Genomic DNA, 12077 nt, shown 5'->3' on the forward strand with positions numbered 1-12077 from the left:
GTGGGAGGGACGAGAATAAAAGTCCCATGAAGGCGGCTAAAAGGAAATCAGAGGACCTGGCTTCTAAGAGAGCTCCTGCCAAGGTCTCCCGGAAGAGCACTGCTATCCCACACAAACATGGCTCAGGTCTTGGGAGTTTGAAAATACAGCTGCTGATTTGCCCCAATAGTCAGAAATACTGACATAGTAGCAAAGCTTTCTATGGAAGACTTGTACCTGTCCAGACAGAGAAAAGGCAAGTTAAATACAGCTTACCAAAATAATTTACAGGAACTGATATTTAGTACTATCTCAGAGCTAGACCTCAGCTTATCTGGCTGTTCCTTAAGAAATCCTCAGTATGCCTGATCATGACCTCAGGCTTCCCTGGGGAAGGCGAAGCCAATGGGTTTCAACCTGCTAATAGCTTTGCCCTACTGTAACCCCAGTCTACTGGGTCATGGCTCTCAATTAAGCCTTGCCTGAGTGATCCTTCAGGTTGCAATCCCAGCCCATTTCAAACACTCCCACTCAAAACACTGATGGTGATCTGTCTGGTTTTGGTCCCTGCCTGTCTTCCCCAAACTCTTGCATAAACCTTCCAACTGCAATGCCTGGCCTTCTCACCTTGTTTATCAAAGTGTGGTGGCACTGATGGGCTCTAATAGCTACTGATCTGATATATCCAAACACCTAAAACAGGCTAAGACTTTTGATAAAACCCACGTAGAGTGTGAAGTAATAACAAATGGCTTTACTTGGGGCTGACGGAATGCCAAACATAATGTATAGCCTCACTGTCACTTCTAGGCATAAAACACCAATGAACCAAAATAAAGAATGCATTTAAGAAGGAACATTTTCCAAAATCAAAGACTACAGAAAAGATTATTTATATAGTAGTAGGAACATCTATTATACCACCTTTAGCTTTAATTGTTCTTATTGTTGATTTTGGATGGTAAATAAATTAATCTATTTATTGCAATCCTCTGGTCTTAGGCTGCTAAGGTATACGAATTTCTAAAAGTTAGCTATCAGAAAATGAAAAGAAGTTAAATAATAATGAAATGGTAAACTGATTAAAATAAAAATTGTCTAGGGGTACCTGGGTGGCTCAGTTGGTTAAGTGTTTGACTTCTGCTCAGGTCACGATCTCAGGGTTTGTGAATTCGAGCCCTGCATCAGGCTCTGTGCTAACAGCTCAGAGCCTGGAGCTGCTTCAGATTCTGTGTCTCCCTCTCTCCCTGCCCCTCTCCTGCTCGTGCTCTGTCTCTCTCTCTCGATGATAAATAAATAGTAAAAAAAAATTTTTTAATTGTATAGTTTTTCATTAAAAATATTAATCATCCTTAAAGAAAACATAACGTAGTCATATCAAACAATTCATATGTAATTTAGAGCTTTAAGATGTATATGCTATTCATATTTTGAATATATTTCTTATACTCTTATAAAGCTCCTTAATTTTAAGAAAATTGGACTATTTATAGTTCATTTAGAGTGAGCAACCAAAGATACTTGCATTTCATTAATAAACCTTCTCTGGCATATGATTCACTTAAGATTCTGACACTGAGAAAGGCCAACATACGATTTATATCAAGTTTCTCCCTAACTCATGTCACACACCTCTCTCCCATCTCCTAGATTTAGTGTTTGGACCACCCAATTTAGCCTATATCAAAGGGTCTCATACTGACCTGTAGATGCTCCAAATCCTGTCAATTCAACAAGTGTACAAGGAGTGTCAATTTAGTAAGACTGTTCATTTTGAAGGATAACAATCATGTATTCTGCCTTTCATATCTCCTATAATGTGGGCAAAAGATAAAAGTCCTAGAATTAAAATAAAAGCTATTGATCTGCTGATTCAAAATATCCTTAACTACTTATGAGCCCCAGATATAAACATGGTGATCCAATCACTTAAGTTGAACCACACCTTATTACTAAATTCCCTTCCAGCTGTTCTTGGTGCAGAATCTTTTGGAAGTAATCCATGGCTTGAATAATTAGAAATATTTTTAAGTGTGGGTAGGAGAGAGGGTACCATGCTGTGATGCCTATTTGTGTACAAGACATCATATTAATAAGCACATATGCTAAAGATTGATCAAGATGACTAGTTAATTTGAAGTATCTTAATCTGATTCTATGGGAATATTGTGTAGTGCATGGGGATGGATGTGGGGGTAGAGGATGTGGAGGATACAGTGGACAAATTGTTGCCATTGAAGGGAATCCCCTGGTGGTGAGTATCATTCTCTTGGCTTTCCAAATGTCCGTTTCTCTAATTTAGGTCATCCTTAGGTATGTCAAATTCAGGCCATCCCTAATATTGCATGGGACATACAATGTCTATTTATGTTTATCTGAAATTCAAGTTTAACAAGGCATTCCTTACTTTTTTATTTTATTTTATTTTATTTTATTTTATTTTATATTTGAGATACTGATGTTTATTTTATTTATTAAATATAATTTATTATCAAATTGGTTTCCATACAACACTCAGTGCTCATCCCAACAGGTGCCCTCCTCAATGCCCATCACCTACTTTGCCCTCTGCCCCACCCTCCATCAACCTTCAGTTTGTTCTCAGTATTTAAGAGTCTCTTACAGTTTGCCTCCCTCCCTCTCTGTAACTTTTTTTTTCCCCTTCCCCTCCCCCATGGTCTTCTGTTAAGTTTCTCAGGATCCACATATGAGTGAAAACATATGGTATCTGTCTTTCTCTGCCTGACTTATTTCGCTTAGCATAATACCCTCCAGTTTCATCCACATTGCTGCAAATGGCCAGATTTCATTCTTTCTCATTGCCAAGTAGTATTCCATTGTACATATAAACCACATCAAGGCATTCCTTATTTTATCTGGCAACTCTGCTCTGGCTATCTCAAGGGGCTTTATGAAATTCTAAGAAAATTTATTTCATTCCTTTAATTTTTGAAACTAGGCATGTAACTGCATAAAAAACGGCAACTTGCCAAGAGAGTACAGAAGACTGATGTAAAATCAAAGGAAGGATATTGGGATATTAAGTTTATTTAAAAGGCTACATTTCAGAGATCAAGGACCTTGGCTAATGTGCTTGCTGTTCTATTCCTGCCCACAACTGATGTTCTAGGGAATGGAAGATACTAAATATTTTTTGAGTGAAAGATGGCAGATATAAATGTCTCAATTTATTTTGAGAATGCAAACACTTCTCTTTTATCATCAGGAATAAAAAGCTGGTTAATCCATTCCTTTTAGTCACCTCAGCTCAAATAGCTCAAATACATACAACAGGTAATGGTGAAAGTGAAGTATATAAACTGGCTGTGGCCATAATCCAGATAGCTGGCAAGTGTAGACAAAGCGCCAATGGAGTCATTGTTTAAAAGATTTCAGATACAGGCACCTTTAACAGGAATGTGTACATTTGCATTAGAAACTCACTTGACAATAGAGATCTAGGTCCACTCTGATTTTTACATATATTTTTATGAAGGGACAACGATTTTATAGTCTACTTAAAAGGCATTTATTAAAACATATTCTAGTTATTCTTGGGATTTCAATAAAGAGATGAGTCAAAGGCATTCCATGAGGTTAAAAGGAAGAAGAACCAGGAAAGTCATTCTAAGGAGAAGGAAAGGATCCAGCAATTTCTAGAGAGGAAAAAAGAAGAAAGGAGTTTTAGGAGATGAAGAGATATTCTTTAAAAATACATGGGGCACCTGGGTGGCTCAGTCATTAAGTCTCCAACTCTTGATTTTGGCTCAGGTCATGATCTCACCATAGTCGGATCAAGCCCTGCATGAAGCCCCACATCGGGCTCTGTGCTGGGCATGAAATTGTCTCCTTCTGCTCCTTCCTCTGGCCCTCCCCCACCCCTCTGTGTGTGTCTCTCTCTCAAAAAATAAATAAATAAATAAATAAATAAATAAATAAATAAATAAATAAAATTAAATTAGATTAAAATAGAAATACATAAGTAAAGAAAATATATATGAATAAGGAAAAACAGAAATATGGTGATATAATGAAGTATTATACTATTTAGGTACATTAGGAAAAAGAAGATTGAAAGGCAGCTCTTGGCAAAGGCCAATTAATTCATAGAATATGTGCATCAAAATACTATAAAATAGGACTGGATTTTCTAGCCCCAAGAATGTTTAAAATATGAATACTTTTGCAAAAACTAATTATCATGTATGGAGAGCCACAGCTTATTTTAAGCACAGAATTTTCTTTGTTATGTCAAAAAGTAAAAGCTATACAGCACTGAACAACCTAATATAACTTAACCAATACAGTGAACAAAAACCTTATTTGTTCAAATCCAAATGAAAACATACTAAATGACTGAAATCAAGTTTAGATATATAAATGTTTTTTGTTTTTTTTTTTTTTAAGCAAAAACGCCTATTTTGCAGGGTTACCTTTGTCCCATTTGTTGTAATAGGCCAGACCTTCTAAGTGATATGTCAGCGAGCCACTTGGTAGATCTACCAATGGAAGAAAATTGAAAAGATATATAAAAAAATTAAAAGATGGTCATATGGAATGTGGTTGTTCTGACATGGAAGTTACATAGAACAACTTCATTGGTCAAAATTAGATAATCCCTTTTTGGAGGAATCTTAGCACTCTAGGTTGAATACACCTCATGTTTCTTTAGACCTCTAGGAACACTTAACATTTATGAGGCATAAATACATATATTTGCTTTAAAAAATTCCAATTTTGTGGAGTACCTGGGTAGTTCAGTTGGTTGCATGTCTGATTCTTGATCTTGGCTCAGGTCATGATCTCACGGGTTTGTAGGATCGTGCCTCACGTTGGTCTCTGCACTGACAGTGCAGAGCCTGCTTGGGATTCTCTCTCTCTCTCTCTCTCTCTCTGTCTTCTGCCCCTCCCCTGCTCATGGGCTCTCTCTCTTTTCTCTCTCAAAATTAAACAATTTTTACAAGAAATTCCACTTATGTAAAACCTATAGTAAAAATGAGATTTAGTGACAATATTAGTTGAATTGTTAAAAAAACTTCAACTGACTAAATTTGAAGATCCAGCTGGCTTTATTCAGTGATTCATAAAGTAGGCAGCAACCCATCTAGTAAGAAGAAAGGAGCTCTGTGGGGCTATACAAAATGGAGGATTTTATAAGCAGAAAGAGGGCAGGATAAGGAAGTTAAAAGAATGGATTATTTCAGGTAAGTTACCTTCCTGTAGGGGAAGGCAGGGGTCTTATCAAGATTACCTCACCAGTAATGATCAGGACCTTCCAGACAGACTGGTTTAAAATTCCACTCCTGGGAAAGATTGAAACTGCAATTAGATTAGGAATTAAGTCTTGATTGAGCTTAGCAAAAGTGACTCCATTTTGGGCCAATTGTTTCCTTCCCTTTCTTTCCCTCTCCTTCCCATCCCTTCCCTTCCCATCCTTTCCCTTTCCTTCTTTCTTTCTACACCAACATTTTTACAGAAAAAGAAAGAATCTTGGCCCTGGGAAGGGAGGAATGTCTGTGAGGCTCTCTCTGGGTTTCTGTACTCCTTCCAGTCTCCATGCTCTGCTGGTTGACTTCTATGTGTGTCCCTACTGCTTTGGTCCCAACCCAACTGCCTTGGAACGATGTGTTTTTTCATCAGAGGACAAATTTGTGGGGACAGATGTAAAACACACACTGACTCAAAATGAGTTTGAGTCCCATAAGTGTTAACTTCAAGGGAGGCTTTGCATCCCCCACTCTGCCAGGGACTGACACTGGGCCTGACACCCCATAGTCTCAGTGTTTCTCTTCTCTATGGTCATGAGTATCTGTGCTACCATGTAGGATTTGTGCTTGTGGGGTTTTGTTTTTGTTTTTTCCATTTTATTTTTTGTTTCAAAGTTTTAATTTAAATTCTACTGAGTTAAATATAGTGTAATATTGGTTACAGGACTAGAATTTAATGGTTCATCACTTGCATATAACACCCAGTGCTCATCGCAACAAGTGCCCTCCTTAATACCCATTGCCCATTTGGCCCATCCCCTGCCCACCTCCCCTCCAGCAACCCTAAGTTTATTCTCTATAGTTAAGAGTCTCTTATGTTTTGCCTTACCCTCTCTCTTTTTTTCCTTTTCCCCTATATTCATCTGTTTTGTTTCTTAAATTCCACACATGAGTAAAATCACATGGTATTTGTCTTTCTCTAACTGACTTATTTTGCTTAGCATAATACACTCTAGCTCCATCTGTGTCGTTGCAAATGGCAAGATTTCATTCTTTTGATGGCTGAGTAATATTTCATTGTATACATGCATATATACAATGAAATCTTCTTTTTCCATTCATCAATTAATGGACATTTGGGCTTCTTCCATAATTTGGCTATCATTGATAATGCTGCTATAAATATTGAAGTGCCTGTGCCCCTTTGAATCAGTAATTTTGTATCCTTCAGATAAATACCTAGTAATGCAATTGCTGGTGTAGGGTAGTTCGACTTTTAACTTTTTGAGAAACCTCCATCCTGTTTTCTAGAGTGGCTGCACCAGTTTGCACTCCCACCAACAGCGTAAGAGAGCTCTCCTTTCTCTGCATCCTCACCGATATCTGTTGTTTCCTGTGTTAAATGCAGCCACTTTGACAGGTGTGAGGTGGTAGGTCATCCTAGTTTTGATTTGTATTTCCATGATGGTGAGTGATGTTGAGCATCTTTTCATGTTGAGCATCTTTTCATGCATCTGTTAGCCATTTGGATGTCTTCTTTGGAAAAGTGTCTGTTCAAGTTCTACCCGTTTTGTAAATGGATTATTTGGTTTTTGGGTGTTGAGTTTGGTTAAGTTCTTTATAGATTTTGGATATTAACCCTTTACCAGATATGTCATTTGCAAATATCTACCATTCTGTAGGCTGCTTTTTAGTTTTGTTGATTGTTTCCTTCGCTGTGCAGAAACTTTTTATCTTGATTAAATCCCAATAGTTCATTTCTGCTTGTTTCCCCTGCCTCCAGAGACATACGTATCTAGTAAGAAGTTGCTGCAGCCAAGGTCAAAGAGGTTGCTGTGTGGTCTTCTCTAGGATTTTGATGGTTTCCTGTCTCATAGTTAGGTCTTTCATCCATTTTGAATTTATTTTTGTGTATGGCATAAGAGAGTGGTCCACTTTCATTCTTTTGCATGTTGCTCTCCAGTTTTCCCAACACCAATTGTTGAAAAGAATGTCTTTCTTTCCATTGGATATTCTTTCCTGCTTTGTTGAAGATTCCCTGAGCATATAGTTGTGGGTCTATTTCTAGGTTTTCTATTCTGTTCCATTGACTTACATGTCTGTTTTTGTACCAGTACCATACTGTCTTGATAATTACAACTTTGTAATATAACTTAAAGTCTGGAATTGTGATGCCTCCAGCTTTGTCGTTCTTTTTCAAGATTACTTTGGTTATTCAGGGTCTTTTGTGGTTCCATACAAATTTTAAGATTGTTTATTCTAGCTCTGGTGTTATTTTGATAGGGATTCCATTAAATGTGTAGATTGCTTTGGGATGTATAGACATTTTGACAATATTTGTTCTTCCAATCCATGAGCATGGAATGTTTTCCATTTCTTTGTGTTATCTTCAGTTTCTTTTATAAGTATTCTATAGTTCTCAGAGTACAGATCTTTTTGTTCTTTGGTTAAGTTTCTTCCTTGATATCTGTTTTTGGTGCAATTCTAAATGGGATCAATTCCTTGATTTCTCTTTCTGTTGCTTTATTATTGGTGTATAGAAATGCAACAGATTTCTGTACATTGATTTTGTGTCCTGCAATGTTGCTGAATTTGTGTATCAGTTTTAGCAATTTTTTGGTGAAGTCTTTCAGGTTTTCTACATAGAGTATCATGTTGTCTGCAAATAGGGAAAGTTTGATTTCTTCCTTGCTGATTTGGATGCCTTCTATTTCTTTTTGTTATCTGATTGCTGAGGCTAGGACTTCCAGTACTATGTTAAATAACAATGGTGACAATGGACATCCCTGTCTTATTCGTGACTGTAAAGGAAAAGCTCTCAGTTTTTTCCCATTGAGGATGATATTAACTGCGGGTCTTTTGTGTATGGCCATTATGATGTTAAGGTATGTTCCATCTATCCCTAATCTGTTGAGATTTTTAATCAAGAATGGATGCTGTATTTTGTCAAATGCTTTTTTGCATCTATGGACAGGATCATATGGTTCTTATTTTTTCTTTTATTAATGTGGTGTATCACGTTGATTGATTTGCAAATATTAAATCAGCCCTGCAGCCCAGGAATAAATCCCACTTGATAATGGTGAATGATTATTTTAATGTACTGTTGAATTAGATTTGCTAGTATCTTGTTGAGAATTTTTGCATCCAAGTTCATCAGGGATATTGGCCTGTAATTGTCCTTTTTAGTGGGGTCTTTGTCTGGTTTTGGAATCAAGGTAATGCTGGCCTCATAGAATGAGTTTGGAAGTTTTCCTTCCATTTCAATTTTTTTGGAATAGTTAAAAAAAATACACATTAACTCTCTTTCTCTCTCTCTCTCTCTCTTCCTTCCTTCCATCCTCCCTCCCTTCCTTCCTTGTAGGCTTCATGCCCAACACAGAGCCCAGTGTGGGGCTTGAACTCATGACCCTGAGATCAAGACCTGAGCTGAGATCCGAATGAGATACTTAACTGACTGAGCCACCCAGGTTCCCTGGTATGGGTATTAACTTTTCTTTAAATGTTTGGTAGAATTCCCCTGGGAAGCTCTCTGGCCCAGGAATTTTGTTTGTTGGGAGATTTTTGATTACTGGTTCAATTTTTTTGCTGGTTATGAATCTGTTCATATTTTCTATTTCTTCCTGTTTCAGTTTTGGTAGTTTATATGTTTCTGGGAATGTATCCATTTCTCCCAGATTGCCCCATTTGCTGGCATATAATTTTTTATAATATTCTCTTATAATTGTTTGTATCTCTGTGGTGTTTGTTGTGATCTCTCCTCTTTCATTTGTGATTTTATTTGTGTCCTTTCTTTTTTTTTTAAATTTTTTCAATGTTTATATATTTTGGAGAGAGAAAGAGAGACAGAGAACAAGTGTGGGAGGGGCAGAGAGAGGAAGACACAGAACCCGAAGCAAGCTCCATGCTCTGAGCTGTCGGCACACAGCCTGATACACGGCTCGAACTCACAAACTGTAAATTTATTACCTGAACCAAAGTCAGCTGCTTAACCGACTGAGCCACCCAGGCGCCCCTCTTTTCTTTTTGATAAGGCTGCCTAGGGCTTTTCAAGTTTATTAATTATTTCAAAGAATCAGCTCCCAGTTTCACTGATGTGTTCTACCGGGTTTTTTTGTTCTATATCATTTATTTCTGCTCTAATCTTTATTATTTCCCTTCTTCTGCTGGCCTTAGGCTTTATTTGCTATTTCTTCTCTAGTGTCTTTAGGTGTAAGGTTAGGCTGTACATTTGAGACTTTTCTTGCTTCTTGAGGTAGGTCTGTATTGCTATCTACTTCCCTCTTAAGACCTCTTTTGCTGCATCCCAAAGGTTTTGGACTGGGCCTATTGTTTCTTTTTATCAAGATATTCACACCATTCTAAATGAATGTACCTGCATAATTTGTTAGAAATCTAAAGATCTACAGCCTCAGTTAGCAAGTGGAAAGCAGAATATTTCAGAATTTTTCTTTTTATGATGATGTTGTCAGACTCTAAATCCACGTCTCATTTTCATGGGAAACCAAAATTTTGCAGATACTCACTAAGGTTGAACAGCATTTAATTTAATGCACAGAATCATGTAATAAATACAGTTCACCAAGATGAAGGTAAAGAAGAAGCAAATCCAGTAAGACCACCTTAAAATGAATTAGTAAGAAAACCATTCCCAGCAAATGGGGGGAAAATCTTCAATTTTGAATTATCCTTAAAACAAATTTTATAAACATACAAAAATTAAAATTGGGCCAAGAAGCACATGGGTAGATATAAGGTAAACCCTTTGAATATGCAGGGAGTCCTTACTTTGCACATTTATTTTAGTTTCCTGAAACTAAATCTCTAAAAGGTGGGATGAGCTTTCCAAAACTGCCCCTCTCTTTCTAATTCAAGTGTTCCATTGGTGACAATTTTCCATGACAATCACTATCTTTTTGTGCTCTTCCTACCTTCATTAGAGTGTTAGATCTCCTCCCCTCCCTAGGATAAGATCATTTTTCTTTTTTTGAAATATTTTTAAATTTTTTTAATGTTTATTTATTTTTGAGAAAGAGACAGAGTGCAAGCAAAGGAGGAGCAGATAGAGAGGGAGACACAGAATCTGAAGCAGGTTCCAGGCTCTGAGCTGTCAGCACAGGACCCGAAGTGGGGCTCAAACTCATGAACTGCGAGATCATGACCTGAGCTGAAGTTGGACACTCAACCAACTGAGCCACCCAGGCACCCCAAGATCATTTTTCTGAAAGGCTATTTCTCTAGCCTTCCACTTGTGCAAAAATATCCTTGACTTATGCAACAATAACATTTGCCTTTGCTTGGATCTCTCATCAAGAAAGAGAAGAGATGGCACAAAAACAGACACTCAGATCAATGGAACAGAATAGAGAACCCAGAAATTGACCCACAAATGTATGGCCAGCTAAACTTTGACAAAGCAGGAAAATATGTCCAATGGAATAAAGACAGTCTCTTCAGCAAGTGTGCTGGGAAAACTGGACAGGGACATGCAGAAGAATGAACCTGTATCACTTTCTTACACCATACACAAAAATGAACTCAAATTGGATGAAAGACCTAAATGTAAGACGGGAAGCTGTCAAAATCCTCAAGGAGAAAACAAGCAAAAACCTCTTTGATCTTGGCCGCAGCAACTTCTTATTCAACACACCTCCAGAGGCAAGGGAAACAAAAGCAAAAATGAACTACTGGGACCTCATCAAAATAAAAACCTTCTGCATAGTGAAGGAAACAATCAGCAAAATTAAAAGACAACTGACAGAATAGGAGAAGATATTTGTAAACAACATATCAGATAAATGATTAGTATCCAAAATCTGTAAAGAAATTATCAAACTCAGCACCCAAAAAACAAATAATCCAGTGAAGAAATGGGCAAAAGACATGAATAGACACTTCTCCAAAGAAGACATCCAGATGGCCAACCAACACATGAAAAAATTCTCAACTTCACTCATCATCAGGGAAACACAAATCAAAACCACCATGAGATACCACCTTACACCTGTCAGAATGGCTAAAATTAACAACTCAGGCAACAACAGATGTTGGCGAGGATGCGGAGAAAGAGGATCTCCTTTGCATTGCTGGTGGGAATGCAAGCTGGTGCAGCCACTCTGGAAAACAGTATGGAGGTTCCTCAAAAACTAAAAATAGAACTACTTTACGACCCAGCAATTGCACTAATAGACATTTATCCAAGGGATACAGGTGTGCTGTTTCAAAGGGACACATGCACCCCCATGTTTATAGCAGCACTATCAACAATAGCCCAAGTATTAAAGAGCCCAAATGTCCATCGATGGATGAATGGGTAAAGAAGATGTGGTATATACATACAATGGAGTATTACTCGGCAATCAAAAAGAATGAAATCTTGCCATTTGCAACTACGTGGATGGAACTGGAGGGTGTTATGCTAAGTGAAATTAGTCAGTCAGAGAAAGACAAATATCATATGACTTCACTCATATGAGGACTTTAAGACACAGAACAGATGAACATACAGGAAGGGAAGCAAAAATAATATAAAAACAGGGAGAGGGACAAAACATAAGAGACTCTTAAATATGGAGAACAGAGGGTTGCTGGAGGGGTTGTGGGGGGGATGGGCTAAATGGGTAAGAGGCATTAAGGAATCTACTCCTGAAATCATTGCTGCACTATATGCTAACTAATTTGGATGTAAATTTAAAAAATAAAATTAAAAAGAAAAAAGAAAAAAAGAAAGAGAAGGGAGACCAAGTCGAATTATAGGCTCATCATTTTCTCCATTAATCTCAGTGTACAGAAGTTCCCCCTTTATCTCTGGTTTCGCTTTCCATGGTTTCAGTTGCCTGTGGTCAACCCCAGCATCCAGCAGTAGGTGATCCTCTTTCCAACTTGTCTTCA

At 37.6% G+C, this 12077-nt stretch overlaps 1 long non-coding RNA gene across 7 annotated transcripts in view; it reads right to left on the reverse strand.

The window, feature by feature from the left end:
- The window catches only part of LOC122217769, a 109167-nt gene that overhangs the window by 21216 nt on the left and 75874 nt on the right, over window positions 1-12077 (reverse strand). For 5 of the 7 annotated variants that reach the window (XR_006201671.1, XR_006201673.1, XR_006201667.1 and 2 more), the window contains 2 exons: window positions 4413-4478; window positions 1683-1791 (listed from right to left, as the gene is read on the reverse strand). The exons of 1 other annotated variant lie outside the window; for it this stretch is intronic. This is a non-coding gene — a long non-coding RNA (uncharacterized LOC122217769). The remainder of the gene's footprint in view (window positions 1-1682; window positions 1792-4412; window positions 4479-12077) is intronic. One more of the 7 variants, XR_006201669.1, reaches the window with a different exon arrangement.

Source organism: Panthera leo, chromosome B1 (assembly GCF_018350215.1).
Source record: "Panthera leo isolate Ple1 chromosome B1, P.leo_Ple1_pat1.1, whole genome shotgun sequence".
NCBI classification, from domain to species: Eukaryota; Metazoa; Chordata; class Mammalia; order Carnivora; family Felidae; genus Panthera; species Panthera leo.